The 26,929-nt window shown below is 44.9% G+C and overlaps 1 long non-coding RNA gene across 2 annotated transcripts; it reads left to right on the top strand.

Moving 5' to 3' along the window:
* The first annotated feature begins 22,081 nt into the window (after positions 1-22,081).
* On the top strand, positions 22,082-23,310 carry LOC124553948. Of its 2 annotated transcripts, none has more exons than XR_006968180.1 (3): positions 22,082-22,305; positions 22,508-22,641; positions 22,764-23,310. It is a non-coding gene; the product is annotated as an uncharacterized LOC124553948 (long non-coding RNA). The 2 variants fall into 2 exon arrangements; XR_006968181.1 differs by having other exon boundaries at positions 22,508-22,674.
* Positions 23,311-26,929: the final 3,619 nt, after the last annotated feature.

Below are 26,929 nucleotides of genomic sequence, written 5' to 3'. Positions count from 1 at the left end.
AATGTGTGCCCGACCGGGACTCAAACCCGGGATCTCCTGCTTACATGACAGACACTCTATCCATCTGAGCCACCGAGGACACAGAGGATAGTGCGACTACAGGGATTCATCAGTGGCACGCCTCCCACGAAACCCACATTCTCAACATATTGTCCCGCACTACATTCGTAGTGCCCCCGCCCATTATACTCATTACTCGCGGCGCGTTGGTGATTCCTGTAAGAGTTCGGGAGCTGTTTGTGCATTCACACAGAAGAAGTTAAGGCGCACCAGCCACTTGACCATCTTCTTCTTCTGTGTAAATGCACAAACAGTGCCTGAACTCTTACGGGAATCGGCAACGCACTGCGAGAAATGAGTATAATGGGTGGGGGCACTACGAATGTAGTGCGGGACAATACGTTGAGAACGTGGGTTTCGCGGGAGGCCAGAGATAAATCCCTATAGTCGCACTATCCTCTGTGTCCTCAGTGGCTCAGATGGATAGAGCGTCTGTCAAGTAAGCAGGAGATCCCGGGTTCGAGTCCCGGTCAGGGCACACATTTTCATCTGTCCCCATTGACGTATGTCAATGCCTGTAAGCAGCTAAGAGTGTTCATTACATTTTTTTTTTTTTTTTTTTTTTGGTCATCAGTCTACTGACTGGATTGATGCGGCCCGCCACAAATTGCTTTCCTGTGCTAACCTCTTCATCTCAGAGTAGCACTTGCAACCCACATCCCCAGTCCCCAATTATTTGCTTGACGTATTCCAATCTCTGTCTTCCTCTACAGTTTTTGCCCTCTACAGCTCCCTCTAGGGAAAACCTACCAAATTTGGGATAGCTTTAACCCAGCACACAGCTGCAAGGTCATGAAGGGAACATGGCATTAAAAAAATGCTGTAAAATAATAATAGAGTACTTGTGTACGTAGTACACAGAGCTACAAAAGCAAACTTAAGAGAGTGGCATACAAGGGCAGTCAAATATGAAAAATGTGGAAAAATGTAAGTAAACTACTTATTAATACTGAAGTACTTGCCATAGTTGTTAACACATTTATTCCACTGTAATTGCCTTACAATGGTCAACGCCTTTGTGAAAAAATGTTGCCAGGCACACACCTCTTTATCTGAAGCAAAGGGACAGCCATGAATGCCTTTCTACAGCACTTTAAAAATATGAAAATCACTTGGAGAGAGACTGGTCATTCGTTTGGTTCACACCAAGAGTTCGTAGAACACCGCAAACATTTTTCCATTAAGCTGTTGACCATCTTGTCTCACAGGGTCATAAATGTATTCACAGCTATGGTGATTAGTTTTGAAATACTAAACAGTTAACTTCCTTTTTTCCATCAATCTTGTTTTATGGAGTTTTCATCTTGTGTATTCTTTCTGAAGTTTTGCATCAGTGTAACCAAATATATTACAACAAAAAAAGATGAATGTGACAGGGTTCAGATCCCATACAGAGCCAATCACAAAATATTCTGATTTCATTCATCACTTTCAAATTATTGTTTAATTCTGGTATATTAACGCAATGCTAAATCTATAGTGGCAGATCCATGATTAGGTTGGGATTTCCTAATTAACGCATACTAAGATAGAATTTTGCATGTGGGCAGTGCAAACCTTCCCCTCTGTCTCCAACCCCTCCCATCCCCCTCCCCTCCTCCTCCACACAAAAATTCATAAGACCTATTTTGTTTATCAGTTTCTTTGAGTGGCAATGGCAGTGTGCGTAAACACAAACACACATACCTGACCTCAGCATCTGGCTGCCAAGGCCAGAATGTGAGCAGCAGTGCAAGATGCTCAAACTCTTTCCTTGGCAGCCAGAGACTGTGTCCAAGTCTGTGCATGTTGTGTTTGTGCGTTGTGCTGTGTGCTGTTTAAATCTAATGAAGACCTGTTTAGCCAAAAGCTGTGTTTGACAGTCTTTTTGTTGTGCCTATCTGCGAATCAGCGACTCCACTATATGGTGGGTAGCAACTACCCTTTTCATAAAACTGTCGAACATATATCTTCATTTTTCATTGCTGTGACAAGACGAAGCAATTCAGGTACAGTTACTGGCATCACTATTCTAAACTAAACAACTGCTTTGGTTGTTATAACCAGTGCTCGATTAGTGATGGTATGCCATACTGATACCTCTGACAAGTCACAGTACTGGTACCTCTTCTTTTTTATAAATCAAGCACTGGTCATAACTGCTACTACTTCTACTTGTTTTATTCGAGATCATGTCACATCCAGAAGGTCAAACCAAACTGAACATATCTAGAAGGAACTGTTGTAAATAAGTGTTCATTTTCATAGCCCATTATGTACTCTCACAGACTGATCAATCTGAAGTTACAAGCAGAGGAGAGGTGATGCGTGGAATGAATAAAAAAAAAGAACTGAACACATGCCAAATAAGAAGGTGTGTATCACTGGCCGAATGTGCTACAATTAGCTCATTATACCTTATTTTAAACATATACACAGTGAATCTTTGATGAGGCTCACGTTGCACTCCGGCACAAATCTTCACATGTCACTAATATACCTAATACAGCTGATGTCTAATAGTTCACAGTAAGCAAACAAATTTTGAATATTATAACAACATTCCATGCAGAACCAATCACAACACAGATTCTTGATTCTGTAATTACTTTCTGTGGGTGGGGACGGGAGCAGGGATTGTGAACAACACATGTATAAGATGGGACAATACAACATATTTAAAAGACATACCGGTAACTCCTTCTGCAATAAACAAATTTATTTTACTGCTGATGTTTTTAACATGTCATACTAAAAAATGACATTCACTGCAACAGTAACTCCAACACAAGAGATAAACGTGTCATCCACGTCAATAAACATTTTATGACATGGGTTTTCACAGTGCAATGTAAACCATTTCATTTTCTTAAAGTGTATCTATGATACTACTACAGACAGTGATATAACATTATTAATATATTACCAGACACATTAATTTGACACAGATGGTAAAATAAAAATAATGATCTTGGGTACTGGCTGTTGCCTATTCCTAGTAACCATCCCAGAAAATATAGGGTGGTGGCAGAGAACGTTTGGTTGTGCAATCCTGTAGTCACTCTGTTGTGGTACTGGATTTGCAATGCATTTCTGAAAATACATAAAAGATATATTGAATGAATTATTGCATATTTTAAGATAGAACCTGGCAGTAACGGAAAGAACAAACATGAGTAGAATAACATCATCAGATATCAAATTAGAATAACATCAATACATGTCAAATAAGAAAAGAATTATGTATGTACTGATCAGCAATATGAATTTTGTATGTAGAATACACCACTCTGTGGCCAATTAGGTGCAAATCATTTTCAAAAAACTCCCACATTTAACTTCATATTAAGTTGTTAAATGGTGCCACATTTAATCAGCTAATCTGATCATGTATTGCATTCACACTGCAACTGGACAGCTGAAGATTTACCGACACTCATTATATAGGTACGTGTTCAAGGCATTAAGCATTCTAGTATCACCTTCACATTATATACATTTACTAACATTTCTTGACATAAATAAACCATCACAATTTCAAAAGAATAGAAATTTATTCTACTCATTCATCATATTCTGTACATCCCACCAAGAAGGTGAAAAAGAATAGAAATTTCTTCTACTCTACCGCCAAGGAGGTGAACCTACAGGGAGTAAGTGAAGGTAAACATTAACAAAAGACAACCAAACATTGCTTAAGCTGTACACTATATTAATAAGAAAATATTACAATACTGCTTAATGCTAGTTCTTTTTATGCCAGTTAAATGTGTTCTAGTGAATTAGAAAGAAAGCTGCTGCTACTTCAGTTACATTAGGTACCTTCAGGATGTCATAAGAAACTTGATATTTAGTTCATTAATCAAGTATTTTTTAGAAAAAACAGTAACCTACATATGTAATTACATAGGACAGTTTACAACACACTCCCTGCCATCCACCTAAAGAAGGAATGAAATCCTTGCACTAAGATAATCAATGGAAGGAGTCACTACTGATGTATTTTTTAAACTTTCCTTTGAATTTCCTGAGATAACTAATTTCTTGTTGTATGTTAGATGGGAGCTTCTCAAATATCTTCATACCATAATACATAACTTTGTTAAATCTTAGTTAAGGATGCAAAGTTTACACAAAAGTTATATTTCTGTCTTGTATTGATAGTGCAGATCAAATTTCAGCATGAAATGATTTTTTCACAACCACACTACGCCTTGATTAAAGTAACTGTGATTGTGGGAGTGACTAAGAGTCAGCCAACTGCTGTTCTTTCTTGACACCTATGTGCCCACTATAATGACTGATTTTTAGGCACCACACAGCTTTCTCAGCTGCAGTACGATACACAGGAAGGCGAGAGCCAACTGTTGCTCTATCCACCATCCCCACTGATGTACTTGACAACAATAAAAGTAATCTGAATGTATGTTTTGCTCTATTTGCATTGCATGTGCAGCTCTTGCTCATTCTATGTGGAATGTTGTATATAATGAATGACCCTGCACCACCATAGCTGTCTGCCAGCCATGAGGTTATTTTAATGAAAATTTAGAAGAAAACATAACAATTGTTTATCACTAAGTCTGCCAAAGGTTCACAAAAGCGTTCAACAACAACCACAAAAGTTTTCTTATATAATTCACTAATATAATCTGAGAGGGGACGACAGAAGTGTCCGATCCCACGCGTCGGCTTTGACCCGTGACGTACGGGTGTTGTCGTGTGACGTCATGACGGCGTGGAGTTTGCCTTGTGAGTGTGGCGTGTTTGTAGATGTCGTCGTGTTGTGGTTTGTTGTGCTCTCTTGTGGTGTGTTCAGGGTTTTCGTTCGTGTGGTGTAATGGGTTCAGTTTGGTTTTGCTCATTATCCAGAATTGTTCGAGTGTCGGCTGTGTTTGTAGTGGAATTCGTTTCAGTGAGTGTGAAGCTTAATTTGGTGTTGTTCATTGTAGATCGTGTGGTAATTTTAGTAAAATTAATCGGTTGTTGTTTTTTGTTCAGGAATGGATATGAAGGATGCGACTACAACAGTAGTAAGTTGCATACAACACAGCTATGAAATAAATCTGCCGTTTATAACGTTCACGAGTACAACACTACACGTGCAGCTTTAGTACATACAGTTCAAATAGATCCTATACATTTATATTCTATGGGAAAATACGATATTCTAGCCACAATCATTTTAACCGATCAGCCTGTTTGCATCCCAGAATCCGAATGTACATTACATTTCCTGTTTTCTCTCCAACAATTTTGTGTTCTGCTTTTCGTCTCTTAGAACTCACAATACCACAAAGCCCATTACTATCTAGAATCTACTTGCCTAGATTTCCAAAGCTGAGCGCCGGCGACGAAAGAAAAGCTTACTGTCATTTCAATACTGGAGCGAGGGAAGGCGAAAGTACGCTTGGAATTTCATACAAAAAACTAAACTATCATGCAATCATTAAATCGATGAAAGTTACAGATTGGGCGGACAAGGAAGATAAACACGAAAATAAAAGTAAGGTGGGTGCTTTACTGTAAACTCGATATAGGTTTAAAACTAAGTTTCCGACTTCTTCGAAAGTCGAAGATTGGAAATACTACCAGTCTACTCGATTTGACCCTTCGCTTGAGGAGTTGCTTGTTGGGAATTACTGGGGGAGACAGGGATATATACAAATACGTCAGGCCCCATAACGCACTAGCAAACCATATTGCAGTTGATAAGATCAATGTTAAAGCAGAAGATATATTCCACGTATAGTAAAGCACTGAAGAGATACCGCTAACACAATTTGGGCTTCTAATATACGGACGGATTATACAATCCGTACCTTACAAAAATTGAAAGAATAAAAGTTAAGTGTAACAGGTTACAGCAGAAAGTTACCATATCTAAATAATACCTTACCAAGAAATTTTGTGGGTATGAAATATATTCTTCACAGACAAACCGAGGGCGAGAGTGGTTATTGCTATTTCATTAGCAGCATAGAAATAAATACTTCATATAACTACGAAATTGTTTCTTACTCGATATTTTTCCTGCTGTACTTGTAAAGTAAAATAAGCAGCGCTTGAATACTTCAGTGTTGCTGGGCGCTGCCAACAGATGTCAGTGCGAGATACTTTTTTTTTTTTTTTTTTTTTTCTTTATTGTATTTCAATTCCCCATCGGGGCGGGCTGGCAGCAGCATATGCGCTGCTCTTCAGCCGAAAGACATAGAACAAAACAATAGAAGACATTTAAAAACAGCAAAGGAGAGAAGAAGGCGAACATAGATATAAAAAGGAAGAACATCATGGAAGGCAATAGACAAAAAAAAAAAACAAAAAAAAACGGTGTGACTGTAAAATGGAGATAAAAAACTGTTTAAAAGTAGCACACACAAAAAGCCACACATCTCCGGCGGTACACCGTAAGGTTACCGCCCTTCGATAGTGCACTTTTCGCGCTCATCGAAGTGCTAGGTGTTCCAGGTGCCCGCCAGCCAGCCAGCCAGCCAGCAGCAGCAGCAGCAGCAGCAGCAGCAGCAGCAGTTCCCGGTCCCGGCCTGCAGCAGTGGTCCCGCAGCCAGCCAGCCAGCCAGCCAGCCAACCAGCCAGCCAGCCAGCCAGCCCTCCGGTGGCAGCAGCAGTCCAGCCAGCAGCAGTCCAGCCAGCAGCAGTCCAGCCAGCAGCAGCAGCAGCAGCAGCAGCAGCAGCCGCCGCCGCCGCCCCGGCCCTGTCCGCGGCAGCAGCGTCCCTGCCTCTCGCCGTCGCCGTCGCAGTCGCCGTCGCAGTCGCCGTCGCAGTCGCAGTCGCCGTCGCCGTCGCCGTCGCCGTCGCCGTCGCCGTCGCCGTCGCCGTCGCCGTCGCCGTCGCCGTCGCCGTCGCCGTCCGTCGTCTCCCAGTGTGTGTCCTGTCCTTTTAGTGCTGTGTTTTTTCTTTCTTCTTCTTGTCGTCATGTCCGCCCCCACCACCACCGTCACTACTACCACCACCGCCATCGTGTATACGTCCCCTTCCGCCGCCTCCACCACTATCACTTGGTGTGCCCAGTCCCACCCCCCTCCTTCCATCCCTCCCCTCCTCTCTATCCCTTCGCCCTCGCTCTTTGTCACCCCCTCTCCCACTTCTTCCTCTCGTTCTGATCCTTTCCCCCCACTCCCCCAGCCTGTCACTGCAGCTCCGGCTAGGGTGGTGGCCCGTCGGGCCACTGCCCACGCCCAGCTCTCCCCGTCGCCATCGCCCTCACCGCCGCCATCGCCACCGCCACCTCCGTCATCATCGTCGCCATCACCATCACTGACACATTCGCCTGCACCGTCACAGTCACTACTCCGGCGCCGACTGCTGCGTCCGTGCCGGGACCTGTCCCTTCCCGCCACCTCCCCATCGTTCCCGTCCCTCATATCACCACCCGCCCATCTGCCGCTGTCAAACGCCCTAGTGGCGCCTCCACTTCCTCTGCTCCTAAAAAGGCTCCACCCCGCCCCCCATCCCCACCCCAAAATGCCATGGACGTCTCCCCACCAGGCCCCGCTCCCTCCTCCTCCTCCTCCCCACCCGGTCTCTACAAATATCTCCTGTCCCGTCCCGATCCTTCCTTCCTCGAGGCCCGGAATCTCTCCCTCCTCCTCCGCCAACATTTCCCTGGCGCCCCCATCTCTCTCCTTACTCCCAGATGGGATTCTGTCCTTATCTCCTCCCCCAGCCCAACCCTCCATACTGACATCCTCTCCCGCCTCCCCATCACCCGCTTTGGTCCTCACGCCTCCCTCACCCCTGCTCCCTCCCCATCTCCTACCCGCCAACCCCAACCCCCGTGTCGCCTGCCGACCCTCACCACCGTGATCACTCGGCTTAGCCCGTCGATCACGGAGGAGGAGGTGCTGGCGGAGCTGAAGGCCCATCCCACCCTGGAGCTGCGGGCAGTCCGCCGCATTTTCAACGCGACCGGCCCCACCCGCCTTATGCGGGTTTTCTCTGAGGACGCCCCCTCCATTGACCGTCTCCTGAAGGAGGGTGCCCTCCTCTTCAATCAGCGGTACAAGGTCGACCCCTCCCGTTCCCCCCCTCAATCCCTGCGCTGCCAGAGATGTCTGCGCTACAATGCACATCCAACAGCAGAGTGCCGCGAGGCCCCCACCTGCCCGCATTGTGGGCAAGCGCACTTCCTCCAGCAGTGCCCCAACCTCCAATCCCCTCCCTCCTGTAATACCTGCAGCCTCCCCCACCCCACCTACTCCCAAAAGTGTAAAGCCCGACCCCCTCCCACCACTCCTGAACTCACCGTACCTGTCCATCCCCTGGACGCCCCCACCCCTCCTGGCAATTCCCTTCGTCCCCCCCCCCCCACTGCTGAGGACATCATCAGGTTCCTCACCATTGTCCTCCAAAACGTCCATCCCTTTCAGCGCCCCCACACCTTACAACAGGTCTCCCTCGCCGCCCGTTCCATATTCCACCTTAAAATGTACGCCACCTATTCCAATAACCAGGCCCATTTCACCTTCTCCCGCCTTGACACCGTCGTTTAAGTCCTTATCATGGCGCGACCGCATCGTATCCTTTTCAACAATATCCGCTCCCTTCCCACCAACAAGAACCTCTTCCTGCACACCCTTGCTACCCACCGTGTGGATGCCTTCCTCCTCAATGAAACCTTCCTCCAACCCCACCACTCCATCCACACCTCCCCCTATCTCCTCCACCGCTCCGATAATCCCCTCCCAGTTGCGCGTGGCGGAATTGCCATTGGCCACCACCGCCAGATCCCCGTTCGGCTCCAACCTCTCCTTCCCGACCCCACCGAACACCTGATCCTTAGTCTCTTCTTCCCCGGCCTTACCATTACCTGTGCCACCATCTATGTCCGCCCCAACGCCCCTCTTCCTTTCGACTTCCTCTCCCACATCGACCGTACCTTCTCCTCCTATGTGATCGCCGCCGACCTCAACATCCATAGTCGCTCCGCTGCCCAGTTACGGCGGTGGCATCGGTTCCTCTCCTCCCTTCAAGGCGACCTCATCCCCATCCCCCAGCACACCCGTCCCGAATCCAACTCCACTCCCGATGTTATTCTCTCCTCCCCCAACCTCCTTGGTCGCATTACGGTGGATGTCCTGGAGCCTATTGGTAGCGACCATCTCCCTGTCCTCCTCACCATTTCAGACGGCCGTCGCCCCCGCCCCGACCCTCGTCATGACCCTCCCCCTAAGTACATCCATGACTATTCCCGTGCCAACTGGAATGCCTACCGGGATACCCTCTCCACTCAGGTCGATAGCCACCCTCTCGCCTACCGCCGTCCCGATGATGTCACCCATGCCGCCTCCTTTCTCCAGCAGACCTTGTCTGAGGCCGTGGAGGCCCACGTCCCTACTGTTGCCATCCACCCCCACCGTCCTACCTTACCACCACAGGCCATCCTCCTCCTCCGTGAATCCCGTCGTCTCTACCGTGCCTTCCTCCGCACGCGTGACCCGGACACCCTACGACGCCACCGGCAACTACAGCGACACACTCGAAATTTGCTCGCGGCTAAGAAACGCCGGGACTGGCGACAGACATGCACCCGTTTAAATGCTACCCTCCCTATAAACTCGTCCAAGTTCTGGACCGCCTTCCGTCGCCTCACCGGAACTAAACCCTCCCCCTACTATCCTCTTCTCCACGATGATCACCCCTTCCCTGCCGCCCTTAGTAAGGCCAATCACTTTGCCTCCTACCTGACCAATGTGTTTTCCATCCCTCATGATCCCCAGTTCGATTACTCCCTCTTGCCAGATATCCGCAATCGAACTGACACCTCTGTCCCTCCCCTCGCTCCTGGTTTCCAGTACTTGGACAACATTCCACACACGGACCTAAATGCCCCCATCACCACACAGGATCTCATCACTACACTCTGCACCAAACGCAACACCGCTCCTGGTCACGATCGTGTCACCTACCGTCACCTTCGTGAAGCTCCTGTCTCTTTTCTCTCCACCCTGGCCAGGCTCTACAATGTAGTCCTGTCCACCGGTTACTACCCCGACCTGTGGAAAACCTCCCGTATCCTCATGTTCCTCAAACCTGGCAAACCGCCGTCCGCCGTCTCCTCCTACCATCCCATCAGCCTTACCTCGGTCTTCAGCAAGGTCCTGGAATCTATCCTCACCCGCCGCATCCACCAGCATCTCCGCCAGCACCGCCTCCTCCCCGTTACCCAGTGTGGCTTTCGGCCGTCCTTCTCTTCCGACGATCTTCTCCTTCACCTCACTCATCTCCTTTCCGAACAGCTCAATTCCTGTCGCTCCGCCATCTTCCTCTCTCTTGACCTCGAACGCGCATATGACCGTGTATGGCATTCCGGTCTCCTCTTCAAGCTCCAAACCTTCGCCCTTCCCATTAACTACGTTCGTCTGATCGGTTCCTTTCTCTCCCGCCGTCCTTCCCATGTCACCATCCATAACACCGATTCCTACACCTTTTTCCCCTCCGCCGGTGTGCCCCAAGGCTCCGTCCTCTCCCCCCTTCTGTACTTGTTGTACACGGCGGACATGCCGCTGCCGTCACCCCCCGTCCACCTTCTCCAGTTTGCCGATGGACACCGCCTTCCTTGCCCTTGCCCCCACCCTGCAACGCTCCCAACACCTTCTCCAATCCCATCTTGACCGGTTCACCGCTTGGTGCAACCAGTGGTTGCTCAAGGTCAATCCTTCCAAAACCCATAACAGAGGATAGGACGGATGAGGGATTTGTAGGTGTGGAGGATGGTAGAAAAATGCAATCCCCATGTCCGGCCGGACAGGAGTTTCAGCAGGCGGAGGCGGGAATGGGCTTTCTGCTGGATGGTCAGGAGATGAGGGGTCCAGGTGAGGTGTCGGTCAAGGGTGAGGCCAAGGTATTTCAGGGTGGGGGTGAGTTGGATAGGACGATCATAAAGGGTGAGGTAGAAATCATGGAGGCGAAAGGAGCGAGTGGTGCGGCCTATGATGATTGCCTGGGTTTTGGAGGGATTGAAACGGAGGAGCCACTGGTTACACCAAGTGGTGAACTGGTTAAGGTGGGTTTGGAGGGTACGTTGAGACCGTTGAAGGGTAGGATAGAGAGCCAGGAAGGCGGTGTCATCAGCATATTGGAGAAGGTGGACTGGTGGGGGTGGCTTGGGCATATCAGCTGTATACAAGAGATAAAGGAGAGGGGAGAGGACAGAACCCTGTGGGACGCCAGCCGTGGGATAAAAGATACGGGAGTTGGTGTTGTGGAGGGTGACATAGGAAGGACGGTGTGAGAGGAAGGAAGCGACCAGATGGACAAAATTGATAGGCAGGGCGTAGGTTTGGAGTTTAAAGAGGAGACCGGGATGCCATACATGGTCATAGGCATTTTGGAGGTCAAGGGAAACAAAAATGGCAGAGCGACGGGAGTTGAGCTGGAGGGACAGAAGGTGAACAAGGTTGAGGAGTTGGTCGTCAGCAGAGAAGGAGGGTCGGAAGCCACACTGGGTAAGGGGGAGGAGGTGGTGTTGAGCAAGGTGCCGATGGATACGGTGGGAGAGGATGGATTCAAAGACCTTACTGAAGACGGAGGTGAGGCAGATGGGACGATAGGAAGAGGCGGCAGAAGGGGGTTTGTTGGGTTTGAGGAATAAGAGGACGCGGGAGGTCTTCCACAGGTCAGGGTAGAAGCCAGTAGAGAGGATGACATTATAGAGATGGGCGAGGACAGTTAGGAAGGAATAGGGGCTTTCTCAAAGGTGACGGTAGGTGACAAAGTCGTGACCAGGGGCCGTGTTGCGTTTGGACTGGAGGGGGGCAACTGCCCCAAGTACTGGTGACTAGGAGCAAGTGGAGCGACTGAGGTATCAGCACGCTCCATGACGGTGGGGAAAAGAGAATAATCAAAGCGGGGATCATCGGGGATGGAGAAGACCTCGGAAAGGTGGGAAGCGAAGTGGTTGGCCTTACTGAGGTTGTCTGGAAGGGGGCGATCGTTATGGAGAAGGGGGTAGTGGAGAGCGGAAAGGGAACCAGTAAGACGATGGAAGGCGGACCAGTACTTGGAGGAGTTGATAGGGAGGGTGGCATTGAGTCGTGTGCAGGTCCGGCGCCAGTCCCGGCGTTTCATTGCTGTAATAAGGTTCCGTACGTGTCGCTGTATTTGCCGGTGGCGTTGGAGTGTATCCCTGTCACGAGTGCGAAGGAAGGAGCGATAGAGGCGGCGGGATTCACGGAGGAGGAGGACAGCCCGCGGAGGGAGAGTGGGACGGTGTGGGTAGATGGTTTTAGTAGGAACTTGGGCCTCCACGGCGTCAGTAATTACCGTCTGAAGGAAGGACGAGGCGCGGATGATGTCGTCAGGATGGCGATAGGTAAGAGGGTGGCTTTCGACCTGGGTGGAGATGGAGTCCCGGTAGGCATCCCAGTTGGCACGGCGATAGTCATGGACGACCTTGGGAGGGGGTACAGGTTGCGGAGCCGGAGGGGGGCGGTTTGCAGACTTTATGGTGAGAAGGACAGGGAGGTGATCACTACCTGTGGGGTCAAGGACGGCGACAGTGATACGCCCAAGGAGGTTGGCGGAGGCAATGACAACATCGGTGGTGGTGTTACTTTCGGGTCGGGTGTGCTGGGGAATGGGAACAAGGTCACCCTGGATTGTGGAGAGGAACTGATGCCACCGCCGAAGGGCAGCAGGAGTGCGGCTATGGATGTTGAGGTCGGCGGCAATCACATAGGTGGAGAAGGTGTGGTCAATGTGTGAGATGAAGTCATAAGGAAGAGGAGCAGTGGAGCTGACATAGATGGTGGCACAGGTAATGGTGAGGGAGGGGAAGAAGACGCTAAGGATAAGGTGTTCAGTGGGGTCATTGAGGAGAGGTTGTGGCCGGACGGGGATATGCTTAAGGTGGCCAATCGTGACTCCACCCTGCGCACGAGGACCAGGAGGATCAGTGCGGTGGAGGATATAGGGGGAGGTGCGGATAGAGTGGTGGAGCTGGAGAAAGGTTTCGTTCAAGAGGAAGGTGTCGACCTAGTGGTGGGAGAGGGTGTGCATGAGGAGGTATTTGTTGGAGCGGAAGGAGCGAATGTTCTGGAAGAGGATGCGAGACTCGTGCCGCGCCATGACGGGAAGGAGGGGGGGAAGAGAGGGAAGGGAAGAGACTTAAACTAGGGTGTCGAGGCGGGTGAAGGTGAAGTGGGCGTGGTTGTGGGAGTAAGTGGCGGAGGTGTTCAGGTGGAAAACAGAGCGAGCAGCAAGGGATATTTGTTGGAAGGTGTGCGGGCGCTGAAAAGGGTGAATGTTTTGGAGTACAACGGTAATGAACCGGATGATGTCCTCGGCCGTGTGGGGTGGACGGAGGGAATTGTTAGGATGGACAGGGGGAGCGACGGAACGAACTGGGACTGTAAGTTCAGGGGTGGCTGGAGGGGGTTTAGCTTTACACTTGTGGGAGTATGTGGGATGGGGGCCATTGCAGGTATTACAGGAAGGAGGAGCAGCGAGGTTGGGGCAGTTCTTGAGAAAGTGGGAGGCCTTGCAATGGGGACAGGTGGGGGGGTTTTTGCAGTTGGGAGTCAGGTGGTCATTGTACATCAGGCACCGCTGGCAACGGTAGGATTGGGGAGGGGATTTGGAGGATTCAACAGGGTGGCGACGGTGGTATATCAGGGCACCCTGGGTGAGGAGATGGTCTATGGATGGGGCGGACTCTGAGAATACCCGCATGAGGTAGGTGGGACCAGAGGCATTGTGGATACGGCGGGCAGAGCGGATTTCCAAGTCCGGGTGGGAGTTCAGTTCTACCAACACTTCATCCTCTGTGATCACCGGGCTGAGCTTGGTGATCACAGCGGTGTAGGTTGGGGGGGGCGACGGGGAGGCTGGGGCTGACGAGGAGTGGAAGCAGAAAGGAAGGGTGTCAGAGAGGCGTGGGGGCCAAACATAACTCGTGGGAGTTTTCGCAGGAGGTCTGTGTGAAAGGATGGGGACGGGGACTTGATAAGGACTGAGTCCCTGCGGGGAATGAGCTGGGAGATGAGAGCACCAGGTAAGTACTTTCGTATTTCCTTGGTGAGGGTACAAGCGTCGAGGAACTTAGGATCGGGAGTTGACAGGACAAAGGTGTGGAGGGTGGGGGCCAAGGTAGGGGTGGCAGGAGGAGGGGTGGTGTCCATGGTGACGGCAGGGGGAGGGGGAGGTGGTGTTGATTTTTTGTGGGAAGTGGCGGGAGCAGAGTCGGTAAGGATGCGCTTTTGGGGTTTTTTGGAGACTGGAGGCTGGAAGGAGGGGAGAGGGACGGGGAGGAGAGGGAGGTGGCGGGTGGCAGATCCCTGTGGCATAGTGGAGGCACCGGGAGAAGCAGCTGGTTCAGTGGTGGCGATGGTGGCTCGGCGCGACGTGATGCGTGCGGGAGATGCAGAAGATGAAGCGACGGGGTTGGTGAGAGAGGGGAAGCCAACCACCTGAGGGGCGGCAGCAGAGGCGGCAACAGAGGCGTATGTGAGGGCAGGGGTAGTAGTGGAAGCTGTTGAGGGTGTGGAGGCTCGAGGAAGGGTGTAGAGGTGTGGGTAGACAGCAGGGGAGGAGATAGGGGGGTGGGTAAGTGGGGGAAGGGAAGGGGAGGTGGAAGGAGGGAGGCCAGAGGCGGCACTCCAGGAAGTGACTGTGGGAGAGGGGGAGGGGGAGGTGTAGATGACGGTGGAGGTGGGAGTACTCATTGCAGACGAACGGCGACAGACAGACGGACGTGCAGCAGACGGCGTCGGCGTCGGCGATGGGCAGCGGCGAACAGACGGACGAACAGCAGGCGGCGTCGGCGTCGGCGGCGAACAGACGGACGAACAGCAGGCGGCGGCGGCGGCGGCGGCGGCGGCGGCAGCAGTTACGACGACGGCGAAGGACAGCCAGCAGGCGGACGGACGGACGGACGAACGAACGAACGAACGAACAGCGACAGCAGTGGGCAGACAGACAGACAGACAAACACATATAATCTTCGAAGACGGAGATTCCACCCTGAGAGTAGCCCAGGCTTTGCAATCTGACGCTTTCGAAGGAGGGGATCCAACCCTCTAGATGCGAGACGCCACCTCAGAAAATATGGCGATCATTTTAGCTCCGTCTGCAATTCGTGACTGGCCGAAAACGAGTCGAATTGGAGCAACTACACCTAAAAACAAAGCTTACGCACACAATTCTGTGGGAGCTGTGACGTTGGCGTTCTGCGGTTGAGCAGTGCTATCTGTGGTAGAAGCGGTGTTTCATGTTTGGAAGCGTGGTCACTGCATGGGTCGGTTTACAGGCGTCTAAAGCTAGCGAAATGAGGGATGCTCAACCACCGGACCTACCGATAGATGGGTCTAGCGCGTGCCGGCAAGAGATTATATCATTAAGTGTCCGTCATATCTGAATTTGGCAAAAAAACGAAGTGTCAAAACACGGATGAAAATGTTTTTCGTTCTGCGCCCTCATAAGTATTTTAAATTGGATGTTCTAGATATCTACACATCAACATAATTAAGCGTTTCTAATCTAGCGAGAAAAAACAGTGACAGTTCTGCTATGAAATTCCTAAATTCGGTGTGTTTTGAAAGGTTGAAAAGCTGACCTATAAATTGTTTACTATTTATGAGTGCTTTACTTATTTGCCCGTTTTAAAACACTATTTAAGATTCAATGGAGGTCAACAAATTACCTTACTTGCCGAAGCTTTTAACTACTGGTATAATTCGGAAAATCAAGTGTGGACAACAGTGAAGACGTCTCTTGAAAAAAATTTGACATCGTGTGCTTAGGGGTATCTTTACTGACTTGTCTGAATTTGTCCTATGCTGACAGGACAATCTAGTCCAGTCGATTTTCTTATCCGCAAAAGTACACTAGCCAATACCAGTGGCACAAAGGTAGTGCCACATTACAAACTATCTGGTAATAACAGAAGTATTGGTGGACAATGTACAGTAAATAATATGTAATAACCTGAGAAATTCAAAATTGGTTTGAAGAAATAGGACAGTATTTGGAAAGAGAGTAACATTTTGAAAATAACAAATGACGCAAGTAGAGTTTTCAGTTATGAAAGCTCGCTTAAATCCCCCCCCCTCTCTCTCTCTCTCTCTCTTCGATTATCAAGGGAAAAAATGTGATAACATAAAAGTGCAAGAAAGTTGTGTACAATGTTGGAAATGATGAAAAAGAAAATCTCACTATGCTTCCTCCTCCATGTGAAGAGTATTCCTGTAATAATGGCTAATAGCATACCAAGAACATAAGGGTGTCACAGTGGAGATTTGTTTTCTGGTACAGACATCTGATACAACTATTCCACAACAAAACGTACTTTCAAAAGGTGTGGTACCAGTGCACTCCCATGGGATAACAATATTATGTCCTCCAGGAATCACATTGGGTACACCACATACAGCATAAACTGTGCAGCAACTACAATGCTTTGTGAGCAAGTAATAACAGTCAGTATCTTTAATTTTAACATAACTCTTGACTCCCATAATTATCTGCTTATACGTGTGCTTGTACTACAGGTTATTGGTAAAGCAAATACTAATTGAATACGTCTTCACACTTTTAATACTTAGCAGAAATTCTGAAAAAAGTAAATTGTTTTATTACTGTATCACCTCTATGGCGAATTAAGAGGTACTGACTGGTTTCTTTGAACATTTAATAGAAGACTTCTTTTTTACCTGCTATTGATAAAGAGCCATTCCAAGTTCTGTACACAACAATTTCTCGCATTTTTCATGAGGTTTGTTATTCTGTACACTAATATTTCTTCTTCTAAATGGTAAATAATGCATTCAGACAGTGCTGGTATTAAAGGTAATTCATGAAACAAATTATATTTAAACCAGAAAATTAAAGGTTCCACATGGCACATGAAAAGTACCTTGCTACACACATGTATGTACAGATTCCAAAATGTCTGTGAATTTGAGTTACAAACTTTTTTAAATAGAAATATGAAGATCACAATACTTTGGGTCTGCAATAACTCAAACGTAAAATACTTTAGTTCCCTATGAGAAACTTTGTTCTTTACGTGACTCATGCAACTGCTTTCACTCTTAATGGAAAACTAAATGGTTTATGTTAAAGTTAACTAGCAAAAAGTGTAACCATTGTTACATAATTTCTGTGAAGTAAGATTCCTTAATGTTATTTCCTTCCTTTGTCATCATAACTCGATAATTTCAGTTCCGTGTGGGACATATGAACTAACAAAATGAAATGCTTTTATTACTATGACCAAACAAAATCTTTTTAACATGTAGTACACAGTTCAAATCAGCAAAAAGTGTAACCGTATAATTAAGGTAAATGTTAATGAAAATTAGGCATGTAACATGAATACTGAAATTTCCTAGATTTCCACGTGTACCTGTATTCACTGTATCAGTATAATAGAGGGAAACATTCCACGCGGGAAAAAATATATATAAAAACAAAGATGAGGTGACTTACCGAACGAAAGCGCTGGCAGGTCGATAGACACACAAACATACACACAAAATTCTAGCTTTCGCAACCAACGGTTGCCTCATCAGGAAAGAGGGAAGGAGAGGGAAAGACGAAAGGATGTGGGTTTTAAGGGAGAGGGTAAGGAGTCATTCCAATCCCGGGAGCGGAAAGACTTATCTTAGGGGGAGAAAAGGACAGGTCTGCTTGTGTCTGTATGTGTGGATGGATATGTGTGTGTGTGAGAGTGTATACCTGTCCTTTTTTCCCCCTAAGGTAAGTCTTTCCACTCCCGGGATTGGAATGACTCCTTACCTTCTCCCTTAAAACCCACATCCTTTCGTCTTTCCCTCTCCTTCCCTCTTTCCTGATGAGGCAACCGTTGGTTGCGAAAGCTAGAATTTTGTGTGTATGTTTGTGTGTCTATCGACCTGCCAGCAATTTCGTTCGGTAAGTCACCTCACCTTTGTATTCACTGTATTCTGCACTTTGTAGTGCTAGAAAGATAATTCTGTATGATTATTTGCATTCTCTTCTCCCCCCCTCAACACAGGAAAATATAATAGAAAGACATCCTAGCAAAATAAAGACAAAATTCAGAAAATTAGGTTTTGCCTGACTCAGGTCCCCTTATTCCAGAATGGTTATAAAGTAATAAGAATGCTTATGATCAACTGGAACATTGTGTTCATTATAGGAAGTATTAAAACAAGAATTAACAGAGTAACAATTTTATTGCTCTTATGTTGCAGAGTATCCACAAACATTGCTGTTTGAAACATAGGGCCACTGCATACTTCATTAGATCACACCCATCCTGAGATTGAACTGTTTTTATTGAGGGACATATTTTCTCACACTGAAAGCCATCTGTCAAATAAGTCTCAGAACATTTTTTTTCCATTAATTTCACACAAATCACCTGTTTTTAATGCAAGTGCATATTTTGTAACTTCAAACATCTTAAAATAAGCTTATATAATAATCAATTATAATTTTGTTACAATATCTACACAGGATGTAAAGACTTAATTTTACTTCAATGTGATTCATCTTTTGAAGTTCATCATTACACAACAACAAATCTATGGACAAAATAGTTTTAAAAAATCTGTCAAAATGTCACACCCATCTGCATGGAATGTCCCATTACATAATTTTTCCAATTTGAGCACTATACATGATTAAACAATATGAGTTTATTTAACTTCTGCCCTATACTTGATTTGTTGTTTAAAATTTTCTCAGCAGGCTTTTTTTCCACATGTTTTTAAGCGTATGCAGCAGTATAGGGATGCAATCTTACAAACAAGTTGAGTCTGACGTAAGTCCTCTATCCTAATTTCATAATGGTAATCATGACCAAGAGCAGGAAATGGTTAATCTACAAATTTATTTTTAACACAATGCAAAATCTTGGCCTGTATATATATTTCTGTCACATATCCCCAGCAGTCACAAACATCTAAAACAGTTTCTGAGTATTCTACAACAGAGTACACGCAGTCACTTGTTTTAACCAGTTTTCCCCAGTTAACAAAATTTACAAACGCATTTTTATTGGCCATATTGGGAAAAGCATAGAGAGAATCACATTCTAATGCAATTTAACTACTGGTGGCTTCAGTATGTGAAGACAGTCTTTGCATGTGATCTGCCTTGAAAGGTGCAATGACACATACCCTGCAATATAATAGGAGAGTATGTTTTACTTGTGAAATGAGAACTTAATCTTATCATCAAGAAGTGCACACCACTCCTCTACTTCATTTTCTGCAGAACTTTCATCACTTTCTACTACATGCTTTCTTGCATGAAAATCATAAACAGGTGGCAAACAACACACATTAAAATTTGAGCAATTCCCATTCATTGCAGTGACACTGTTACCCAAGAGCAACTTTCTCATGGCACATTTGAACTGGTATGCATTTGGATTGTTGTTCCAACCACATCTGGACCGAATGCAGGGGGAAAAAAGGTCTATGTGGTCTTGTGACAGTTTATATGTTAGCAAATACTTCAAAGGAGATTCAACACGAAGCATACTTGTCAGAGCTATGTGCCTTACTGATTGCATATTGAAAATTATCCCAAAAGCAAAAGTATTTCTTGCATGGAGCAGCAATGGAACACCAATGATTTTTAAGCTTTTGATATAATTTTCAGTGTGTCTGAAAATACCAATGTGTTGACTGGGTGTTGTTTGATGTCCTTAGGTTAGTTAGGTTTAAGTAGTTCTAAGTTCTAGGGGACTGATGATCATAGATGCTAAGTTCCATAGTGCTCAGAGCCATTTGAACCATTTTTTTAATTTATTTTTTTTTTAATACCAAGCCAATAAGATTTGTTGTCAAGTCTCAGGGGGCTCTTATACCCTTTACCTAATGGATTTCTGGAGTTCAGAATATCAAAAATCCTATCAATATTATACAAAAATTCTACTGTTGCTTCACTTCCTTTAATATTTGGATCACCAACCCTCCTCAAAAACTCTATACTATCTGCCACTCTAGAACTCAAAGTCTGTGGAGCTAATGAAACATTCATTTTTCTATTTACATAACTTATATGTTGTCCTGATAGTTTGTTGGCAAATGTCATACCTTCTTCTTGTTGTACCTTGTTCAATTGCTCAATGAAATGTCATCTAATAATGCCAGTTGGAGACTCAATAGCAGATACTTCTGCTAGAGCATTCCTGGCAAACTTCATCATATGACATGTCAAACATACAATAAACATTGTAGCTCTTAAAATCACCCTTGGAAAAATTTAAAGTACAGCCAAGTGTACGTAAAGTGCTTATATTTACCTTGCAGCCATCACATGTAACACACCAAACCCTAATGCCAGAACTATGCAGCCTCTCTAAAGCGGATTTCATCAGTGTGGCCTGATTATTTGCCTGTACACCGTTGATAAAGAAATATGCAATCGGGCATATAAATTTGCCTTTAATAGAGACAAGCATGAAAACCAGAGCCTCAGATGCCTCTATTACTTCTTTTGACTGAGGCACTTCCCCACCAAACTCTAAAAAATTGTGTATTGCTTAGTTCCTTGGTCCCAAACTACTTGCTTCCTAAGTGTCACACTGTCTACAATTAGACATGAATCGCTGAACTGGTCCCTTACGATTGGGTTCGAATCAACGTACTTAAAAACATCTTTTAAGAAGCCAGTTTCACAGTCGACACTTGCCACCTGTTTCGAAATCAATGATTTATGGGTCAGAGGCTTTAATTTTTGCAGGTATTCATATGCTGCTGGTGAATAAAAGTACACAGTCATCGCAAACATTTTCACATTTCTTGTGTATCTATTACCCTTTGACGAGAGAGAGTTGTCCACTAAATTGCACACTAATTCCACTTGTGTTCCTTTCTGATGATTGAGGAAGTTATGTAACTTCTCAGGAAGATGCCCCTTCTCCTTCAATGAACTTATGATGTCATCCATCGAAAACACTTTCTTCTCTCTTCTTCGAAGTTTTTCACGGACACACTTCAGTTTACGTTTTAATTCGTGCACAATGTCTGAGAAAAAATTGCGAGTTCTGGTCGCCTTGTCTTCCATTTCTACTTTCGACTGTATACCACAATCAATTACTTGAGAACCAACTGCACTCTGAAATAAAGAAATAATTTCGTTATATATGATTGAAATAACTCAAGGCTTGATGAAAAAATATTATAAGAAAACTTTGGCGGTGTGAAAACATCCTTATACTAACGATTTCGACACAATTCGCAGCTTCTGCATTGGATAAATGGGACATGCTTTCCACGGAAGAATTCTCATTGACAACATTCTCCACGCAATCAGTAGCTTCTGCAGAGGGCAAATCAAGCACGGATTCCAGGACAAAACGCTGAAAACAAAAATATGGAACTGTATTACAACATTGCGTAGACCTATGTAGCCCATTAGTGTCCGTACGAAATAAATTCACAAAGGTCAAAACCACACACATAGCAAAGAAATTAATTAGCTGCCTCAAATGGAGAAGCATCGTTGTCACTCAAAATGCTAACATGTCGTCGTGACTGTTTATTTGGTGGCATCAAATGTGTCGGAAAGTCAACAATTGATGGCACTGCTTCGGGTCTGAGACGTTTCTTCCACGTTCCAGGGCTCACTACGTAATCATCTTGCCGGAAAAGGTTTCCGCAAAGAAAACTGCAAGACGTAGGTTTGAAATCTTTCCGCTTCACGGAAGTAATCCACTTCTTTAGCAGCTCTGGGTGCTTTAGAGGAAACCTGTTCAAAAACATCGAATTCGCAAACGCACTAAGTCTGTATTGTTGTCGTATTGTACCGGTAGTCCTATTACCTGTGAAATGGTAAGTCACTTTCCTTACTCCATCGCTTCGTACACTTGAAAGCGGAACAAGAAATCACCATTTCGATAATCCTTAATTCCTTATACACCGTACAGACCGAGAGAAACTTCTTGGCAAATTCAAATATGGCGGGCAATACGGACGACAGTAATCAGCTGGTAGAGCCATCTATCGGTAGGTCCGGTAGTTGAGCATCCCTCATTTCGCTAGCTTTAGACGCCTGTGGGTCGGTTTTCGTAGCAGTGACTTTATTTTCGTAACATTTGTTGCGGAAATCTTGTTCTCACTGCCATATGCGATTCGGATAGTTAATGAGAATCTGCTCAAAATGTCACACAAGTGCTGTATGCCCTATTGTAGGGGAAACTACGACAACGGTTTAAAAGTTAGCGTCTTTTCATTCCCGTCTGATGAAGCATTAAGATTGAAACGGATCGCTGCAGTTCATAGGAATGACTGGGAACCCAGTAAACAGTTCGTTGTAAGTATCTGTAATTTAACTTTATTTCTATATTGTTACTCTTTAATACTGTTATGTTACAGAACTGAAAATTCAAATCAATAGCCTATCTATAACGAAGCATTATACTTTTAAGCTCACTTTATGCAGTCCTCAGTTAGATTTCATTTGTCGGTTTACATTCTGTCTTTACGTTAACAGTAAAATATATGGTTCTTTTCAGATATGTGAACTGATTTCACTGCAGACGACATTGAGAAAATTACCAGTGCTTACGACCCAAAACTGGCAAACTCTTTACAGCACCTTTGGACCGTCCACGTTTAAAGAAACGTTCGTGAAAATTTATCGTAAAGGGTACTTGTAATCAGTTTTCAGATTAATGTTCAGGTTCCTTAATTTTCTTACGATATTGTTAAATATCTAAGATCATGAAACATTGCTATACGGATCTCATGTTTATCTCTCTCTATTTGCAGATGCCGTACCTTCCAAGTTGCCAGGATGAACTACGTATTTATCTTCAAAACAAGCACCAGCTCGAGAAGATCCAGAGAGTCGCGAACGTTTGGAGAACCAAGCACTTGAGAAAGTCATTGAGCAGAGTGTGGGATCACACAAAAAATGATGGAAAAGAGTTCATTTGCTAGTTTAGAAGATTTTAAATCAAAATTATCTGATTGTGAAAAGCACAGTGACTGGGTCACGGTAACTAAATCAAATAATTTGTGTCTTGTGTTAAAGGATGCTCCTTATCTAAATGTTGTGTGGCATGTCGTTATAAATAGTGATTTAGTGTTAAGTGCATTTGTGAAGGAAGCTGAGCTAAATTGTGCTGGTACGATTAAATTACCAAACCAAGTAAGTGATACTGGTACAGTTAGCAATATTTTGAAAGAGTTGTATGTGATGTTTCATATAAATGAGGCTCCATTTGACGCAAGTTTGTCTTGCATTGAAGACATTTTGGAAAACTTGTAAGAAAATTTACCAGAAAGTGAGCATAAAATTAAATTTTTGAAGGAACAAGTTTCATTTCCAAGATTTAATAGTCCAACAGAGATTAGGTACGGGAGTGTTTCAATGATTTTATGGTCATTAGCTTATTCTATCAGGCCACATGCATATAGGATTTTGACGAGTGCTCGTAATTATTCCATTCCAAGTCCCAGTACTTTGTCAAAACTTTGCAGTAAACTTCCAACTAACCCAATCATTGAACATCAGAGTGATCAGTTTCTCAGTTACATACCACAAAAAGTTGGTGCTTTATCTGTGAATGATAAAACTGTCCTGTTGATGGATGAGATTTATTTAAAGTCACAACTTGACTATAAAGGTGGCAATGTTGTAGGTGGTGCTTTTAATACAGATGTGGTTTTGTGTGCAACTAGTGCTTACGTTTTTATGATCCAGAGTATGGATTCAGTGTACAAAGATGTGGTGCATATTCTCCCAGTTCACACAATTCAATTAAACTAGAAGCAGTGGGATTTCAGGTAATAGGAGTAGTAGCTGACAATAATGCTATTAATAAGAAAGCTCTTTCGTACTTTTCTTCCCCCCCCCCCTCTCCCTCCTAGTGTACAGATAAAATATGTTCATCCTGAGCAGACTTCTGCAGACCGCCCACTTTACTATTTTGTGGATACTGTACACATTTTAAAATGTGAACGGAACAACTGGGGTAATGAAAAGGACCAAATTATATGCTTTCCTTCTTTTAGTGATAGCTTGAAGGTAGGTCTTGCTTCTGTTACAGCACTGAAGGAACTATATTTACTAGAAAAAGTTGAACTGTTGCAGTATGGCAGCACTTTAACACTTAAGTCACTATATCCAAATTCTTTTGAATGGCAAAATGTGAAATTAGCATTGCATATTTTTAATAACATGACAGTTGTTGCAATGCAACAACTAGGTGCAAGAAAGAAATTGAAAACTGGCAGAGTACTGCCACATTTGTAAAAATAATAAGTCAGTGGTTTGATATTAAATGTTGAAACGCTGCTGAAGGATAAATGGCTAAGAAATGTTTACCAAGAACAGATTACTCTCAATTCAAAACATATTCATGTCTTTTTGAGAAACTTTCTCTCGTGGTTGTGGTCATGGGAAGATTGCAATGGAGGAAAGAAATTGACCAGAGAAACACACTTTGCTCTCAAACATACTACTGCAACCTTTATTGATTTTAGTGAATACTGGCTGTGTGAGAAGAAGAGAACATATTTGCTCTTTGGGAAAATACAGACAGACAGTTTGAAGGACAGGTTTGGGAAATACCGCCAGCTTAATGGGGGAAGTTACCATGTATCGCTAAGGCAGGTATTTGAAACACAAGGAAAATGAAGGGCCCAGAGTATGTTTTCTCTTGTATTAAAGTCCAAAGTGTTTGGTGATGTTGTTGTTAGACCTAATAATGTTGATGCTGCTTGTTGTAGAATCCCAGGCTTTCAAGATATCGACAACCCAGAGCTGTTAAATGTAGTAGTTGATGATAGTGATGTTGATGAAGTAGATGAAAACACTTCGCCATTACTCCATTATATTGCTCACACCAAGTGCATCTAAAATAAATTGTCCATATTGTGAAGGGTTTGTAACATCCGAAGAAACAAGACAAGCAGATGATTTGATAATGGCAAATGACAGGGGAGGTTTAACATACCCTAGCAGTGATGTAGTCACATGTGTTTCCTATGTATACGTAACACTACAAAAAATTCTTAAAGAAAAGGAAAAATTTGTTCCTGCACTAAGTAAATCAAAGAAATGTGCTTGTGAAAGAAGCAGCCATTAATGTGCCAAAAGACTTACTTCTTGGTTTCCATTGTTTAAAAGGTCACACTCTTGAATCTATCACACATTGTATATTGACTTGCAGTGCAAATATTTTACTAAACAACTTTGTAAAACTAAAAAATGATGTGTGTGTGACAAAAGATGTAAGTATTTACAAAAGAATGAAAAAGTCTTGACATCTGACTCCTTGTCACAAACAATTGTGAAATAAATGTTTTCTGGACATTTACTTATTAAAGTGGAGCTTGTTAAGTATCACATGCCCCTTTTTCGTAAGTTATTAAATGAAAAAACTTTTAATAAATGATTTACATTATTTGCGGTGAATTTTTAAGGTCCTAGTGTAATTTTATTAACAATCAAGGAAAATCATTATTACTTATTATAAAATCGAATATGCAGCAAGGCAATGCTGTAAGTGCTTAAAATTTTACGTCGCATAAAAAGTAGGTAGTGGTGACTGAAAAAATAGGATAAATGATTTATTTTATTTGTAGGCGAATTTTGAAGGTCCTAGTCTATTTTTTTATTTATTTTTATTTATTTATGTTTTTTTTGTATTCAAGGAAAATCATTATGCCTTAGGTAGTCGAAATATTGCGTTGGTTACCTTATTGTAAGATCTAATCAGCAGCAAGGTGACGCTATAAGTGCTTAAAATTCTAAAAAGTAGGTAGTTGTGACTATATGAACTGCCTTTGAAGATACAGGATCCAATATTTATATAAATCTTTTTCACTCGATCGTGTTACGCCACAATTCATCATTTACAAACTAGGTGATACAGTATGCAGTACTCTCTTAGTTGAAGGTTTCATTGTTTTCGTTACTTCTATCATTAGTTAAATAGCGAATGTGCCTTCCCTTGAGCTACTTCAGTGCTAGTTTCTGAACTCAGTCGCAGAGCTGTGACGTCACTGCAGGCGTTGTGAAGCTTTGTTTCTTGGTGGTGTTAATAGGAGAAGTACGAATAGGTTTGTTGAAACAATCGCCGGCGGGCTCACACGCAGGCGCGTTGCAAACAGAAACGTACCGTCGCCATGTTTTTTAAATTTTGCCTGTGTACTTTCTATATGTCTTCATTAGCGTTATCATCCCCATATTTTCTCTGTTGACATTCAGTAAGGGGAAAAAATTAACATCTCGAGGGTTGGATCCCCTCACTTTCAAATCGGAGGATTATGCCACCCGGGCTGCTCTCAAGGTGCCTTTGCCATCTGTCTGCTGGCTGCTGCCCGGTGCTCCCCACCACCACCGCCGCCGGCGGCATCCCCCTGTCCTCATCACAGCCACCCTCCATATTTGTCTATTTCCCCATTTCAGTGACTCCTATTGCCAGTGGACAAAGAATCCCATCATGGACACACCCACTAGCACCATCATTTACACTTCTACTTGCCCCGCATCCACCATTACCTCGTGGAGTGCCTCCCACTACCTTAAACAATGTCCTAACCTTGGCCTCCTCCTTCCTGCAACACCTGCTACGAATTCCACCCCACCCTTTCCTCCAAATGCAAATCCTGAACTCACTGTCCCCATTCACCACATTGACCAGCCCATCCATCCCATCAATTTCCTCCACCCACCCCCTACAGCTGAAGACATCTGGTTCCTGACCATTGTAATGCAGAATATCCACCCACTGCAACATTCCCACACTATCCAGCAGATCTCCCTTGCTGCTGCTCCGTCTTCCATTTCAATAGCTACGCTACTTACTCTCACAACCAGGCCCACTTTATCTTCATATGCCTAGACACTTGTTTAAGCTCCTCTCTGCTTTTCTCCTCCCACTCTGCTGAGCTACTGACAGGCAAAACAACGAAACTATCGTCTG

Source organism: Schistocerca americana, chromosome 11 (genome assembly GCF_021461395.2).
Source record: "Schistocerca americana isolate TAMUIC-IGC-003095 chromosome 11, iqSchAmer2.1, whole genome shotgun sequence".
In the NCBI taxonomy this organism is placed as follows: domain Eukaryota; kingdom Metazoa; phylum Arthropoda; class Insecta; order Orthoptera; family Acrididae; genus Schistocerca; species Schistocerca americana.
The sequence above is the reverse complement of the archived record's forward strand: the minus strand, read 5'-3'. Positions and strand labels throughout refer to the sequence as shown.